Raw genomic sequence first — 15,042 nt, forward strand, 5'->3', positions numbered from 1 at the left:
TAATTAGTTTTAGGTTAGGTTAGGATTAGTCTTCTTTGGTAGAGAGAGAAAGTGAGGTTTTCTTCATTAATGAACTTGGATTTTGAAGAAGGAGCTTGTTCAATCCTTTGTAGATCTTCATCTTCAATTAATGAGCAATTTCTTACTCTCTCTCCTCTATTTTTATTTGTTTATTTTGATTATTATTTTAGTTGTTGGTATTGCTTGTTGATCATGTTGATTCTTGATTATTTGTTGATTAATCTTGTTATTATCATGATTAGTGAGTAATTTCCCCATTAAGGGGATGGTTGTGGCGTAGTTGGACCTTGAGCATGTTCTAGGGTTTAGAATTGATTTATTTGTGATTAAAGTCTTTATATGCTTGATATTCTTTAATCTTCTTGCAAGTGCACATTGTTGGTTGATTAAAGGTGAATCTTTGCTAACAAGAAACGGAAGTTGACTTAGTTAAGGTTCATTACTATCGATTGTTATTTAATAGTACCTCCTAGTATATGGTTCTAATGTGGAAACATAGAGGCTATGTTAGGAGAAGCCAATTGACCCCGGAAGGCGGCTAGATTGGATTCTTAATTTCGATATTCGAGCATGTTTAGTTCATAATTAATTCAATTTCTATGCCTTTGTTTATGTTCAAGTGAATGCTATACCTAAACCATTTCCCTTAATGTTTTATTTCTTGTTTTAGCATTTTTAGACTTTAGTTTATTTATCCCCTATTCTGGACTAGCTTAATTGTTGATAACATTTGGTGGTGTTTACCGTTCTCTGTGGTTCGACCCCTATGCTTGCCTTATACTCGTATTAGGTTTGTTTAGGTTGTATAAATTGTATTTGATCTAGGGATAGACAATTGACGACGCGTTTATTCCCTTGTCAAAGACCTCTTAATTAAAGACCCACAAGTCTTCATCATCCTCATCGTGCTCCACATTAATGATCAGATTTTCAACAGCTTTAATCCTCATAGGTGAAGCATCGCTTGTAATAGGGATCCCTCCAACTATAGCCTTTAGTTGCTGGTGAAGAGATGAAGGGACGGTCTTGAGGTCATGAAGCCAAGGGCGTCCTAACAATAGGTTAAAGGAAGCCTTAATATCTACCACTTGGAAGGTAGTGGCATGTTCTATTCCTCCCGCTGTTACATTCATAGTGATTTTTCCAAGAGCTTGGCGACAAGTATTGTCATAGGCTCTTATTCCTTGTGTTGACGGGGTTAAGTCTTCATCCCTTATGCCTAACATCCTCGCAGTTCTGAGTGGACAAACATTGATTGCCGATCCATTGTCTACAAGAGTCATTGGGATGTTCATCCTCTTGCAGACTACTGTGAGGTTTAGAGCCTTGTAATGCTAATTACTACAATTTTCATATTTATGGACGCTTTTCTCTCGACGCTGTGGTACTAGTGTCAATGTATATGGATTTATATTCCGCTTATTGTCGACGCTTTTTCAAGTCGAAGCCATCTTTGGACACTAAAAAGCGTCGAAAAAGTCACATGACCCGCACGTAACTATTTTTGGTTGCCCGCAATTTCAATTTTTAGGGAAAAAAAAGCGGGGTTAGAAGAAACATACAAAACCGCCTAATAATTAGTTTCAGAAAAAAAAAAAAAGCTAGGTCAGTCAAGTGAATTGCGATTGCGAATTGCTACATCCATCGTTCTCCACTCAAATTCTTCACCCAATTCATTTTGGAAATTGTGGGAACTTCTTCAAACTGTCAAATTCATCGATTTATAGAGGTAAAACTTCATGCTTTTCCTTAATCTCTGGTTCGAGTTTCATCTAGGGTATAGTATAATGTTCGATTTCTCATGTTTTTTTTTAATCTCTGGCTGAAATCGAAACATCTTTGCCCTTATACGGTTTTGAATTGAAGGAGAACAAGAATCGCGCGATACTTCGAAGAATTCATTGACGGTGCATCAAGTAATTTTCTGCACTTAATTAGATACAATTACTTAAACGTTTTTCAGTTCATAATTTGCGCTTTCAATTTCCAAATTTGTTGTTCCTCAAATTTTCCTTTTTTTTAATTAATAAAAATGGGTCGTGAGTAGTTCTGAAATTTATGGCGATTTTTATGGGTTTTTTGTTTGGATTTTCTGAATTTTTTCAGCCTAAGGTAAAGTTTTCATCAGTTTTTGTTTAGTTTAGCTTAATTTCCCCTTTTAATTTTGCCTAATTTTTAATAGATTCGCTATAACTCAGGGAACCGATTTAATAAAAATATTTTGGGTTTTGTCAATTTCTCATTATTATATGCTTGTTCTGCCAATTTCGATTTTGTTCTGCTTAATTTTGTTGAAATTTCGTGGCTAAATCTATACTGCCTAATCCTATACTGCCTAATTCTTACTGTAGTTTTACCAATTTGATCTATACTGCCTATGTCCTACTGTATTTTTACCATTATATAATACTTGCATTTATTTTTGCACCCATGGATTTCAAACACTACTCTCTGAAGTAAAGGTTGAACGTTGGTATTACACATGCAATTGAAATTAATAATTCTTAAGTCTGTCTGAAAAATAAACTCAGAGTAACACAATAGATCTAGCCTAATATAGAGGGATAAATAGAACTTTTTTAGTAGTAAAAATTTGAATTTAGAAACTCTTTGAAGGTTTGGATTTATTTGGAAGTTTGGTCTATGAACATTCCATGGAGGTCTTTAAAGTCAAAACATTGTCTGGAAAGTTCCTCTCCCTATAATAAGCTTGTTTTTCTCTCAATTTCATCTATAATTGAATTTTATTATTTGCTGTCTCTATAAGCAGCACTTTGAAGAACTTCGTTTCAAGAAGAAAGAGGCCAAGAGATAGAGGACAATTAGGTATGTTTACAGCATATTTGAGATAATATATACTTTATATTTTTTAAAGCAATTTCTCATCAATAGTGAATTTGTTTGGCTTTATTTAATATATGAATCAATGTTTAGTGTATTTTGCTGTGTATATAATGGGTGTTTAATTCATTAATATTATTCTCTGCTTATATATGTGTGAATTTATTCATTAATACACTCTCGCTGATGTTTCTGTTTTAAAATGAAATGTTTCGGAATCTGAAATATGAGAGTTTAATTTAATAAAACCTCTTGATAGCCTTGGTGGTGCAATTGTACTATACGGGGTTGAAACTTTTATTTGAATAATTCCTTCTTTTCAGCATTATTAGAATCATAATAGAATTATATGTATGAAAGTGACACATTCTCGATGTGATTAGTTTTTGTTTCATGGATTATCTTTGAGTTGGTTTGGTTCAATTTTGTTTTCTTGGACTGTTTCTTGGGTTTTGTTTGCTTTCTGCAATTACTCAATACTCATTTACTTTGGTTGGTAAATTAGTCGCATTATGGGTATTAGGATGAGAGGTTGATGGTGGATTTGGTTTAATTTATTATTGCTTGAGAATTTTAACTAGTCGGCAAGCTTCATGTGTAGCAAGCTATGTGTCCTTGGTTAACATCGAAGGACACATTAAAATCTATCTTTTTTGTTTTTTCTCTTTTTTTAAGGGGCATTTTTATCTATCTTAGCATAGGGCATCTATGCTAGCTAGGAGGTAGATATTAAGAATTTAAGAAAGATATTAAGAAAGAATGCTTGTAAAATAAAATTTATAATGTACATATATATAATTTGTAATTAACAATATATTTCTTTGTAGACATGGATACTAGTTTTATTTACTGAAGGAACACTTTGTGATTCCTCCTGGTGCGGAATATGACAACCAGGCTCTCAAGCGTGCCAATAAATGTTGGAGGCAATACAAATACTCTCTGAAACAGCAATATTATAAGCCAGAACAGAAGACATTAGATCAGATTTCCAATAATGTGCCACATGGAATTACTAGTAGTAATTGGGTAAAGTTAGTGAAATATTGGGATTCGGATAAAGGGAAAGTATGTTCAATACTTAGCTTACTGTGCATGAAGCAATATTTAATATCTTATTCATAATTATATAATAAATACATACTCTTTGAATGTGAGTGCAGGATATGTCAGAATGCGGTAAAAAAGTACGAGCCTCCCAAAATCAGTTTCATACATCTTGCTCTAAAAGTTTTGCAAACCGACAAGCTGATTATGTATGGAATATATATGTCATTTTATAATTACCTAGGATTGTATTTAGAGCATGTCTTTTTATATGCGATTGATATTGTTGACTTTTCATATTAAAGCTCTTGTTGCTTTATTATTTATAGAAGATGAACATGGAAAGAAAATGAGCTTGTTAGAGCTGTGGATTAAAACCCATACGGGTAAAGACGGAAGCTTTCTTCCTAACACAGTCACCGAATATTTTGTGGTATGGTTTTGTGACAGATTTCTGGTATGATTTTGTGCATATTTTGTGGTATAATTTGTTATAGGATGATGTTAAAGCTAAGGTTGAAGAGCTGAGGATGATGCACCCTAAGATGTCTGAAAAAGAGCTCGAAGATGAAGCATTTCAGCAAACTATGTATGGCAATGAGATTCCAGATCGTCCTGTGGGTTACGGATTAGGGGTTAAAAAGGGGGACATTTTCGGAGTATGTGGTGTGTTAAGGAAGGAAGGGTATGGAAAAGTTCAAAAGAGGAATATTGTGATGGATAGTGTTAAAGAAGAAGTGAATGCACAAAAAAAAATGATACACTATCCCAAGAAAATGAAAAGCTGAAAGACCGGGTCGGCCACAATAGTCTTCTTCTTAAAGCACTTGTTGGACAATTTTCTCAGATTGTAGGTGCAGTTCGTCAAGGGAATGCATCTCCGGATCTTTTAAACAAAGCATCTGAGTTCTTAGGGAAGGCTAAGCATCAGGTAACAAAGTCACATTTCTCTTTATAACTGAAATCAGAACTGAAATCCAAAACTAAATTCAGATCTGAATTTCAGAACTGAAAATCAGATTTGAAATTAGAACTGAAATCCAGAACTGAATTCAGATCTGAAGTTCAAAACTGAAAATCAGATTTGAAATCAGAACTGAAATTCAAAATGGTTGTGTGTGTGTGTGTGAAATTCAAAGCTTGTGTGAGTGTGTATGTGTGTGAAAGTCAGAGCTTGTGTGTGTGTGTGTGTGTGTGAAAGTCAGAGCTTGTGTGTGTGTGTGTGTGTGTAATAATAATAATCTGCCTAAGGTTTTCAACTCTAGAATACTCCCGTTTATACTGCTGTCTTCCCTTCATGCTTGCTGTCCTGCTCCCCTTCATGCTTGTTGTCCTGCTCCCCTGCCTAAGCTTTGGACTTAAGGTAGAAATAACAGTGAGACAGTAGACAGGCATAGTCAGAGGATATACATGTGTTTCAATACCCTCGTGGAGTGATTTTACAGAATGCAGAGCAGAATTTCATAGTTGAATTCAAAGCTGAATTCAAAGCTGAATTTTAGAGCTGAATTTCAGAGCTAAATTCAGAGCTGAATTTCAGATCTGAAGTTCAGAACTGAATTTCAGATCTGGAAATCAGATTTGATACATTTATACTTAAGTTGTTGCTTAGCAGACTAATCTAATTTCAATATGTGTTTGGTATTCATACAATCAAGTTCACTCTTGAGTTCTTGTATGCTTAAAGCTTATTTACAATTGGTGAATGAAATGGCTATTTTAAGTTGTTAATAATCTGATAGGATTATTGTGCTTCAAATGCATCTGATTGCACACAAATTATATATGATGTGTTAGTATGAGTCATTCTGGTATTAATTCATGTTGTTCTGCCTGACACGGCTGCTATTCCTTGTCTCAAATTGTTGTCAAAAGATAAGAAGGTGCTTCTACTAGTTGATAATGCGGGCATTGTAGTGGATAATCATGGACAGCCCGTTGGTGGTACCCTGGTATTTGGTTGTTGTGCTCCTAGTTCGATTGCTGAGTTATCTTCGTATGTGGTGATTGTTAATAATGGAAAGATGGAATTATAAGCTTGTGTGTGTGTGTATAAGCCTATATTGTGTAATGTACTAATTTATACTTTGTTTTTTTTTTTTGAAGATTGGAAAAGGCAATGTAGGTGCAACAACATAATAGACCGGGACACTTGAGCATCAAAACAAGCGACTACATCGTCTATAACGCCATCATCTATCTATTTTGTTTATTAGTCTTAATTATATTAGTGATGTATTTATTAGGGACAAGCTACGATAATATGCGACTTTTTTTAAAAAAAAATTAACTGTGTTGATATTTTCGTTTATAAATTTGGTAATTTAATCAACTACGTACTCTTATTATTGTTGATAAATTATTGATTTTTTTAATCTGATCTAGTTATAAGAATATTTGTTTACTTTAATTTAAATGTTATTAATTAATTTATGATAAATTTAAATAACTATAATGTCTGTATGATGGTAATAACTTAATAAAAGGAAAAAATAATAATAATAAAAAAGCTTAAAAAAATTCTAGACGCTTTTTGATGTCTACATATTTTGCATATTTTCACATTTCAAAAGTTCCCGCCATACCATAGGTTGACACGAATAAACGCAAGACAACAAAAAGCGTCGCTAAATTTGAGTATGTGGACATGTAAAAGCGTCACAAAAAAACTAAACAAAGTTGAAAAAAATGCGCGAAATTAGTATTTTCCGACACTTTGTATATTAGTTAAGACACAAAAAAGTGTCGAAATTCCCGACGCTTTTTTGAGTCCCTACAAATTCTTGACTCACGGATTCTCGACGCTTTTTAGCAGCGCCGAGAAATTTTTTTTCGACGCTTTTTAGCGTCGAAAAAAAACCTAAAAAGCGTCCAAAAAACACGCTTGTCACCTTATGGGGGTAAATATTTATCAGAAAAGGTGATCAAGTTGATAGGACTAGGGAGATCACTCGTAAGAAATTTAGCCAACCCCTCAGGAGTGGTGTCGGAATCTATCCCTATCTTATCCAAGGCGTTCATTATTACCAACCTATGTTCTCGAGATGTAGCTAGAAGTTTCCATATATTCATTTCGACCTTGGTCTTCTTGAATTTTTTGACAATACCATTGTCCTCTATAATAGGTATGGGAACTTGTTGCACGGTAGGAATAGGTTATGTAGAGATGGGAGGTTGCATTCTCCCAGATCTTGTGAGGACGTCTATGGGTGAATCTTCTTCATCCCAAAAATCACTTATTGAATATGACATTGAAAGTGGAGGTTCTTCCATGTCCTTAAGATAGAAGTCTTCATCATCGCTGTCCCAAACCCCGTTGATGCTAATGTCTTGTTCTTCTGGGATTTGAACTAGCTTCTTGCCATCAATCATCTTCTGAATTAAATCTTTGAATTTAAAACAGTTTTCAATGGTATGTCCCCCTGATTGATTGGACTGACAGTAGAACCAATCTGTCCTCTTTAGTGATTCAAATGGTCTCGGTACGAGAGGTTTGACCTTACCATTCTTGGAGAGTATTTTGAACATTTTAGCATAGGAAGTCCCAATTGGAGTGTAGATTTTATTACTCTTCTTGGGTGCGTCAATTACTTGGAGAGGGAATGATTTCTTATAGGTGGAGCTTTAGAACGCTTGCTTTGAAGCTCCTTTCCTTGTTTCTTCGCTAATTCAATATCTTCACGTAACAAGTCTATTCCCTCCCACATTGACCATATGAGAATCCATACTTCTTCTTTGGTTGCAAGTTCTTGTGCAGAAGGAAAATCATCCATGGCATCGAAAAAGGTTTCCTCCTCTTCTTCGATAGCATGAAATTCTTTAACAGGTTTGATGAGAGATGAGGGATCAACATGGTTTTCCTCATCAGATATAGCCAAGGAATCAGAAAGGGGTGCATTGTTAATACTTGGCTTCTTGCTTGCAGGGGCAATGGTAGCTTATTGTTGTCAATCAAATCTTGGATAGCTTCCTTAAGCTTACAACAATTCTAAGTGAGATGGCCCTTACCTTGGTGATATTTGCAATGTGCGTTAGGGTTCCGATTGGCCGTCCTCTTTTGAACAGGTGGATCCCCGAACGGTCCAATACGAGTAATAAGACCTTTTGCATTAAGTCGATCGAATGCGGTGTCATAACTCATACTAATAGGAGTGATGTTCCTCCTAAATGATTTCTTTTGTCCTTGGTTGTTCATAGCAAGGACTTCACTCAAATTAAAGGTGCTAACATTGTTTGAGTGGGTGGTTTTGGAAGAAGAAGGATTGTTGTTCTTCTTGCTTTTCCAGCCACTGTTGGAGTTATTGTTAGCAGCTTTTTGTTTAGCTAGGTCATCTTCAATGTTAATCCCAATATCATAGACGGCCTTGAAAGTGTGTAGATTGTTTTGATATTTAAGATGTTTGGAATACTTTGCTTGGAGGTTCTTGATAAACAACCTCACATATTCCTTTTCACTCGGTACTTCAATCATCCTAGCAGAGGTTTCTCTCCATTTATTGTAAAAAGAAGTGAAACCTTCATTCACTTTTTGCTTAAGTATTTCAAGTTCCCTATGGTCAGTTTCAACTTGAATATTGCATTTATACCTATCAATGAAAGCGTTTACAATTGATTCCCAAGTAGAGGTTTTCTCTTTGTCAAGGGAAAAGAACCATTGTTGGCAAACGGTTTCAAGAGATAAGGAAAATATAGAATGAAATACTTTTCTATCAATACCCTTAATATTCATTATTGTTTCAAAATCTCTTAAATGAAAGTAAGGGTTATCAGTTGCCTTGAATTTTGGGATGTCGTTGGCGTTGAACTTTTGCGGAAGAAGCTCCTTGTTCACCGAGACCCCTTGTGAGCTAATACCCTTAAACCTGTAATCATTGGATATCATGCTCAAGCTCTCTTACATTAGCACCATTTGTTGTTGTTTCACAGGGTCATTAATTTGGAGGGTTAAAATTTTAGTAACTCAGTAACACCAGCCATTTGCTTCTTGAGCTCGTTAACTTCTTCTTGAATCGCCATTATCTTCTTAGCTTTCCTTTTCTGACCGATTGATTTGTCAAAAAACTGTACTTGAACAAAAAGGTTGTCTCTGATAAAACGCCCTTCCTTTCTTAACCACGCGGTGAAAATTAAACCATTTTTTTATTTTAATGACTTGACTCAAATTGACTTTGACTTTACAGGTTTATAAAGAAAAAGGAAAAAAGCAAAAATAGGGTGTATATTTTTGGGAATCAAGTATATGGGGTCAAACAAGTGGTTTAGTTAGAGGATTAATATCCGACTTACCCCCCTAAAAAATGACGGAAAACACGCGCATACAAGACTCTCTAGACATGGTCAAAATATTAGTGTGTGCTTTATTTGTGAGTGCAAGTGACATCTTTTACTCTTGTGTAAGACCATGGGACTTAGTGCCTAGACTCAATTAAGGACTAAACAAGGGTACTTTCATTAACAAAATATTCAAATTGATTAGAAAACTTGTTTAATTAGACATTTTGTGGTGACAAGAGCAAAATCCTAAACTGTCCCCGGGGCAACAGGACTGTCGCTAGAGCAACAGGACTGTCGCCGCACAGTGCAGTGCCTGACGATAGGATTGTCGCTCAGCATTGCACAGTAGTGTGTGGCGCTGCAGTCCAAATTTTTGCGCCATTACTGGAGCATTAATCTGGGACTGCTTTCAGTATTTTACTCTACGGGACAGGCCTAAAGTCATACTAAGTCAATTTATTAGACTTTAATTACTAAAATTAATTAATTAATTAATTAATTAGGAAAAGTCTTTTTAGTCATTAATTAGTTTATTTAAAGCTTAAACACAAGTAAAAAAAAGGTTAGGAAAAACACATAGAATATGCACAAATAGTCAAGTAGGCACGATATAATGCAATGAGTTTGCAACCTAACCACGGCTCTAGTTCTCTAAAGTTCAGGATATGGATTAGTCAAATAGGGTCCATGGTTATGAGTCAGGATGCACCGCGCAGAAGCCATATTTGTAAAAGGGTTGGCGTGAGTGGATGGGACCCCACGAGTTAAACTCGCTTCCATGGTTTGGTGAATTCAACATTCTCGGATGTACCCTTTGTTGCTCAGAGTGTCAATCAGGTAGATGGAGCATGAATTCTTAAAGGGTTATGTCCATATGTAGAACACATATGGGTTTCAGAAAAAAGAGAAAAACTCAATAAGGAAGTAGAATTGAGCCAACAATGCTAGAACTAGTCGAAATTAGAACTCATATTTCTGGCTCGGTATTCGAAGAATGGAGCGCAAGCCAACATAGACTGTCGCCTGGCGACAGAATTGTCGCTCGGGGACAGAGCCATATCTTCGGTGACTAGCTCTGTTTGCTAGACGCCAGTTCTTACATGCCTTAGTAGCTTTTTGTGTTCATAAAATTTTCCAATTTTTCGCAGCATTATTTCAATCCTAGTTGTGAAAGATAATCCTCAAATTTCCTACGTGTAAAAATCCTATGTTTTTTACTCATTACGGATGATCTTTCCAATGAAATCCTTTTTTTTATGCATATGACAATAATGTTAATCAAAATTACGCACATGAAATACTTAGAACTTTTCGAGTCTCATCCACTCATTCTAAATCATTGCCGAAATAAATTTCAGGAATTAAAATAGAAATCCTCCCTTGTCGAATCGCCAAAAACTGTATGGAATATTTCAAGAATTACCCCAAACTTGAACCCCACTATGATCATACACTATAGTACGGTGACGTCCAAAGAGAAGGAAGCTAGAGCAAAAGAGTCGCCAACAAGTTTTAGGAACTTGTAAACCGTTCACAGGGTGAAGGTTACACCCCTAAACGATCCAGGAAATCATTAACTCCAATAGGTATGGAACCATGATTGGAAGTTCGGGGATGAAGGTACAAATTCAATCTAAAAGAGAAAGAACCTGCCCTAAAAAATAGGCCTCTACTTTATTCTTCTCGTAATCATGTGCGCTTTCTGACTAACATGCAATCAATAGGTTAATCCGACACCTGTTTATCTATGTTGGTTGAATATTAATGTACAAATAAAACTATTATTGGTGATCACTTGAATTATAATCAAATTAACCCTAAACAAGATTATTAATTATCTTATTAAGTGTGATTACAAGTACAAATTCCATTTAAACATGCATAAAAGGCGTGATCAAGCAATAACAATAAATAAGCATCAAGCAATATAATAAATAAAATAATCATGTTTATCATAAAGCATAATAATAGCAAGATCCTAGGCATGATACTAACAAGAATAATAACAAACCCTAGCATGTCACTAAACAATAAAGATCAAAGCCTTAGCCCTAACATGATACTAACATGCTATTAGCAAAGAAAGTAGGAAGCATCATAACAATCATACTTAATATTAGGAATTTTTAGTTACTACCCTAAACATGATACTAAGAAGCAAAATAATCTAAGCATGATTTTTTTATAAAAATATCAATAAAGTAATTAAATTACTTACTTGGATGCCTCGTACCTCTTTCTAATAACAAAATACACACGTTAGTAACTTCAAGGAAAATAATAAAATCAAAGAATTAAATTAAATAATTGAAAGAGGGATTTGGGACCAAACCCTCAGAAATACCAAACCTTTCACATCTAGGGCGAAGACAACTTTTAATTGGGCTAGGTGTGTCTAGATTTTGAGAATGCGGAATTTTGTTTGTGAAAACGTTGGTTTAGAAAAGAGAGAGAGGCAATATCAAGAAATTCTTGATGAGAGTTGATGGAGAATTGATTAGTGTTGATGATTAAAAACGGAGGTTTAAGGAGGCTATTTATAATGAAAATCAGCCGGAATATGATAAAAAAGAACTAGAGTTTTGAGAAGAATAAAACACGACGATGTCGCCGCAGAAGCCTTTATCGTTGCGCGATAGAGCCGGTCGCCAGGCGACAGCCTGTGGTGCGGCGCTGCAGCCAGTTTTTTCACATGTTTTTCATACTTTGATAAAATTTAAGCGTACGAGGGGTAAAACTGTAATTTCCTTTAAAACACTTCTTTTATTCTAAATAAAACTCTTAAAACTCAATTGTCATTGCTAATCACATTAGGATTCAAAAGAACCTTCTAGAAGATTCTAGAAGACTATAATCAATCCTAATTGCATTAGGAATGATAAATCATAATAGGCCCTCCTCTAGATCATTAGGCCGCATATAAAGATCAAACCGAGCCCAGTTTAGTAATTTGGCCATAACTTCCTCATTATTCATCGGAATTGGGCTTATAATATATCGTTGGAAAGCTCTTTTTGAGCCGAATCCAACTACGCGATTATTGGACCCTTGCCATGGACTAAACTAAATTAGATTGGCTATTTTCATAAAATAGGTTTTCAAAAACAAAGAGAAAGAAGAGAATTAAAACTAACCGCAATGCTAGACTTTCCACACTTTCACTTCATTCGATTATGATTCGACGTGAAAGGTATTCATCACTGAGTTTTGTTTTGGGGAGACACATTTAGGTGTCTACAATGATGAATACTCGTAGGCCATGAGACTAAGGAAAATTACATCATGTGACACGATCAATGAATGCACTGAGGTCGTGAAGCTAAGCACGATAGTTTGTTGACAATGTATGTTGCTTTGGTAAGGAAGTTAAGCATCATATGTAGTGTATGAAAAACAAATAAACCATCTTGAAAGTTGCTTAGGTTTGGAAGCTAAGCACGTATACAGTGGTGATTGCTGAATATTTCATAATGAACATTGCTTAGGTCAAGGAGCTAAGCACGATATGCTTTGTATAATCATAAATATTTGATATAAAAATGTTGCTAAGAACATTGTGCGAGGCGTGAAACAATGAATATTTCTTAAGCCAAGAAGCTAAGCAAGTATACCATGTTTCTTTTTAATGAATGTTGTTCTGAAACAAGCTTTCATGATACGGGGTTCCTAATGCAAGGAATGGTGTCCTTCAAACAAGTGTATTATTCTGATAGTGGGTTCACAATTATTAGAAAGCTAACATATTCAGTATGGTCAAGTGATCGGAATGCCTGGGTGGAGGCCACACCCAAGCAATTAACAAACCAACTCGACGAATTAATTCGGAAGAAATTAATGAGTGGCCTGAGTATTAAATATTAAGACGTCGGAAATTCGAGCTTAAAGCATCAAAACCGAGCGTCGGAAGTCGAGTAAAAAATAGTAAATGTCGAGACGCGCAAAATAATAATAAATCGATAATATTCCCAAAATACCCTTAGCATCGAAATGCTCCGAGCATCCGAATGCTAGGGGCATAATATGCTAGCACAGATGGCTAGCATGCGCACCACGCCGAGCCAAGGGTGGCTGGCTAGTGCGAGCTAGCGCACTGTGCTAGCAGCCGCAAGCACACCAAGGCAGCAGCTGCTAACAACCCGCACATGGTGTGCACGACATGCTAATAGCATCTCGCACTTGGAGTGCGTGGCTTGCTAGCCACAGCAGCAACCCGCAACTCCAAGTGCGGGGCTAGGCTTCGGTTGGGCTACGGCTGGGCCTAAGGAATGGGTAGTAGGGCCGAAAACCATGGGAAGCAAATGGAAGCAAGTGGGTGAGGGACATGTGGCACAAGGAGAGTATGGAGTGGGGAGCAAGTATGGTCCCTTACTCTCCAAGTGGTCCTCACTTCCCTTTTCATGTAAAAGTGACACTTGTAGATTTATTATTAGTTTGCTTATTTATTTTAATTTAGCTTTAAAATAAATTGTGGAATTTCATCCACCCACATTGATGGGATAGAAATGCCCACTCTGCCTCTTGCCTATAAATACCAATGTTGAATTTTTTAGAAGAGTGCTTGAGTAGGAGTTCAATAGAGCATTGCATTAGCAAAAACTCTTAAACTCACATAATACTCGGGTTTTGGTCGGACCTCGCTAACCTCGAGGTAACAGACCTAAATGTTGGTAGTTGTTTTTGCGGGTGGATCTCCGTCGGAGGCTCTCGTATTTTCGGGGCAAAGCTTCTTAAGTAAGAGCCCAATTTGTGGGGCGAAGCACGCGCCAAAGATAAATTTCCTATTTTGCCCTTTCATGTTTATTTATGCATTAGTGATATTATTTATTGCGAGCAAGATCCTTGGCTCGGGTTTTTTCCGCGGTGAGTGGGACTCACCAAACCCTAACAACGGTATCAGAGTCCTACTCGTTTATTTTTAATTATCATATTTTTTCAAGGTATTTTTTATTGCTTAATTTTTCTGGTTTAAGTTGCTAATTAGATTAGTAGCTCGTATTATCCATTTTAACCTCGTATTAAACCTCAATTCAGCTCCAAAAGCCAGCAACCCAAAAATAGTGAATTTTGGGTGGAAAAGGTGTTCTGGAAATGGTTTTATCCTACTAGGCCTCGGTTTTTCGCCAAAAAACGACCAAAAATGCATTTTTCGAGGGGTTTTTCGTTTTTACGAAAAATTTTAAGTCTTTCTAACCTTGAAAATTAATTGCATATTTATGGTGGTTATGTAATTGGTTCAATACATATTTTATATGCAATTTTAAACCTCTTTAGGCATGATTACTTGGTGGAAATTTGTGTTGAAAGCTTGGTTTTATTTTTCACATAATTGCAAATTAATTGCATTAAGTGTGAAATCTTTATTTTTTGAGGCTTCTAAAGTGCTAAAGATTCAATCTTTAATTGTGTTAAGTGATTGAAACTTTAAAAGCTACTAAATTCCATGAATTTTATGTTGAACTTTGTTGTTTTAATCATTTTGGTTGATTGGAAACATAAAGTTTCAAACTTTGTGATAGAAATTTGTTTATCTTCATATTGGTAGATATAATTTTTCAAGGATTCACAAATGTTAGTAGTTGGATTTTTTCATTTGAACATTAAAGTTCATATTTTTCCAACTCCCTCTTACTTTGTCAAAATCTCAAGATAAATTTAAATTTATTAAATTAATAATGAGAAATTACCTTATTTATTTTGTTGCACCAAGTTAAACCAATTTAATTAAAGAATGGTTCTTAGGAATTATTTTGGTTGAATGCATCTTGTTAAATTTATTTAAGTTAGACTTGTTTAAATTTTCAATTTTTTGCTCATTGAATTAGTTCTAAAACTAATTTAGAATTAATAATAAGTCACGTG

At 35.3% G+C, this 15,042-nt stretch overlaps 2 long non-coding RNA genes across 3 annotated transcripts; both read left to right on the forward strand.

Annotated features, from left to right (window-relative positions):
• Positions 1 to 1,760: 1,760 nt before the first annotated feature.
• On the forward strand, positions 1,761 to 4,119 carry LOC145559749 (uncharacterized). Its single transcript, XR_014092920.1, has 3 exons — positions 1,761 to 1,937; positions 2,792 to 2,847; positions 4,026 to 4,119. It is a non-coding gene; the product is annotated as an uncharacterized LOC145559749 (long non-coding RNA).
• A 118-nt stretch (positions 4,120 to 4,237) lies between these two features.
• LOC145559750 (uncharacterized) lies at positions 4,238 to 6,591 on the forward strand. 2 transcript variants are annotated; one of them, XR_014092922.1, is made up of 3 exons: positions 4,238 to 4,295; positions 4,407 to 4,840; positions 6,016 to 6,591. It is a non-coding gene; the product is annotated as an uncharacterized LOC145559750 (long non-coding RNA). The 2 variants fall into 2 exon arrangements; XR_014092921.1 differs by adding an exon at positions 5,785 to 5,861 and having other exon boundaries at positions 4,244 to 4,840.
• The last annotated feature ends 8,451 nt before the right edge of the window (positions 6,592 to 15,042 follow it).

This window comes from Chenopodium album, chromosome 9 (genome assembly GCF_948465745.1).
Source record: "Chenopodium album chromosome 9, dcCheAlbu1.1, whole genome shotgun sequence".
In the NCBI taxonomy this organism is placed as follows: Eukaryota; Viridiplantae; Streptophyta; class Magnoliopsida; order Caryophyllales; family Amaranthaceae; genus Chenopodium; species Chenopodium album.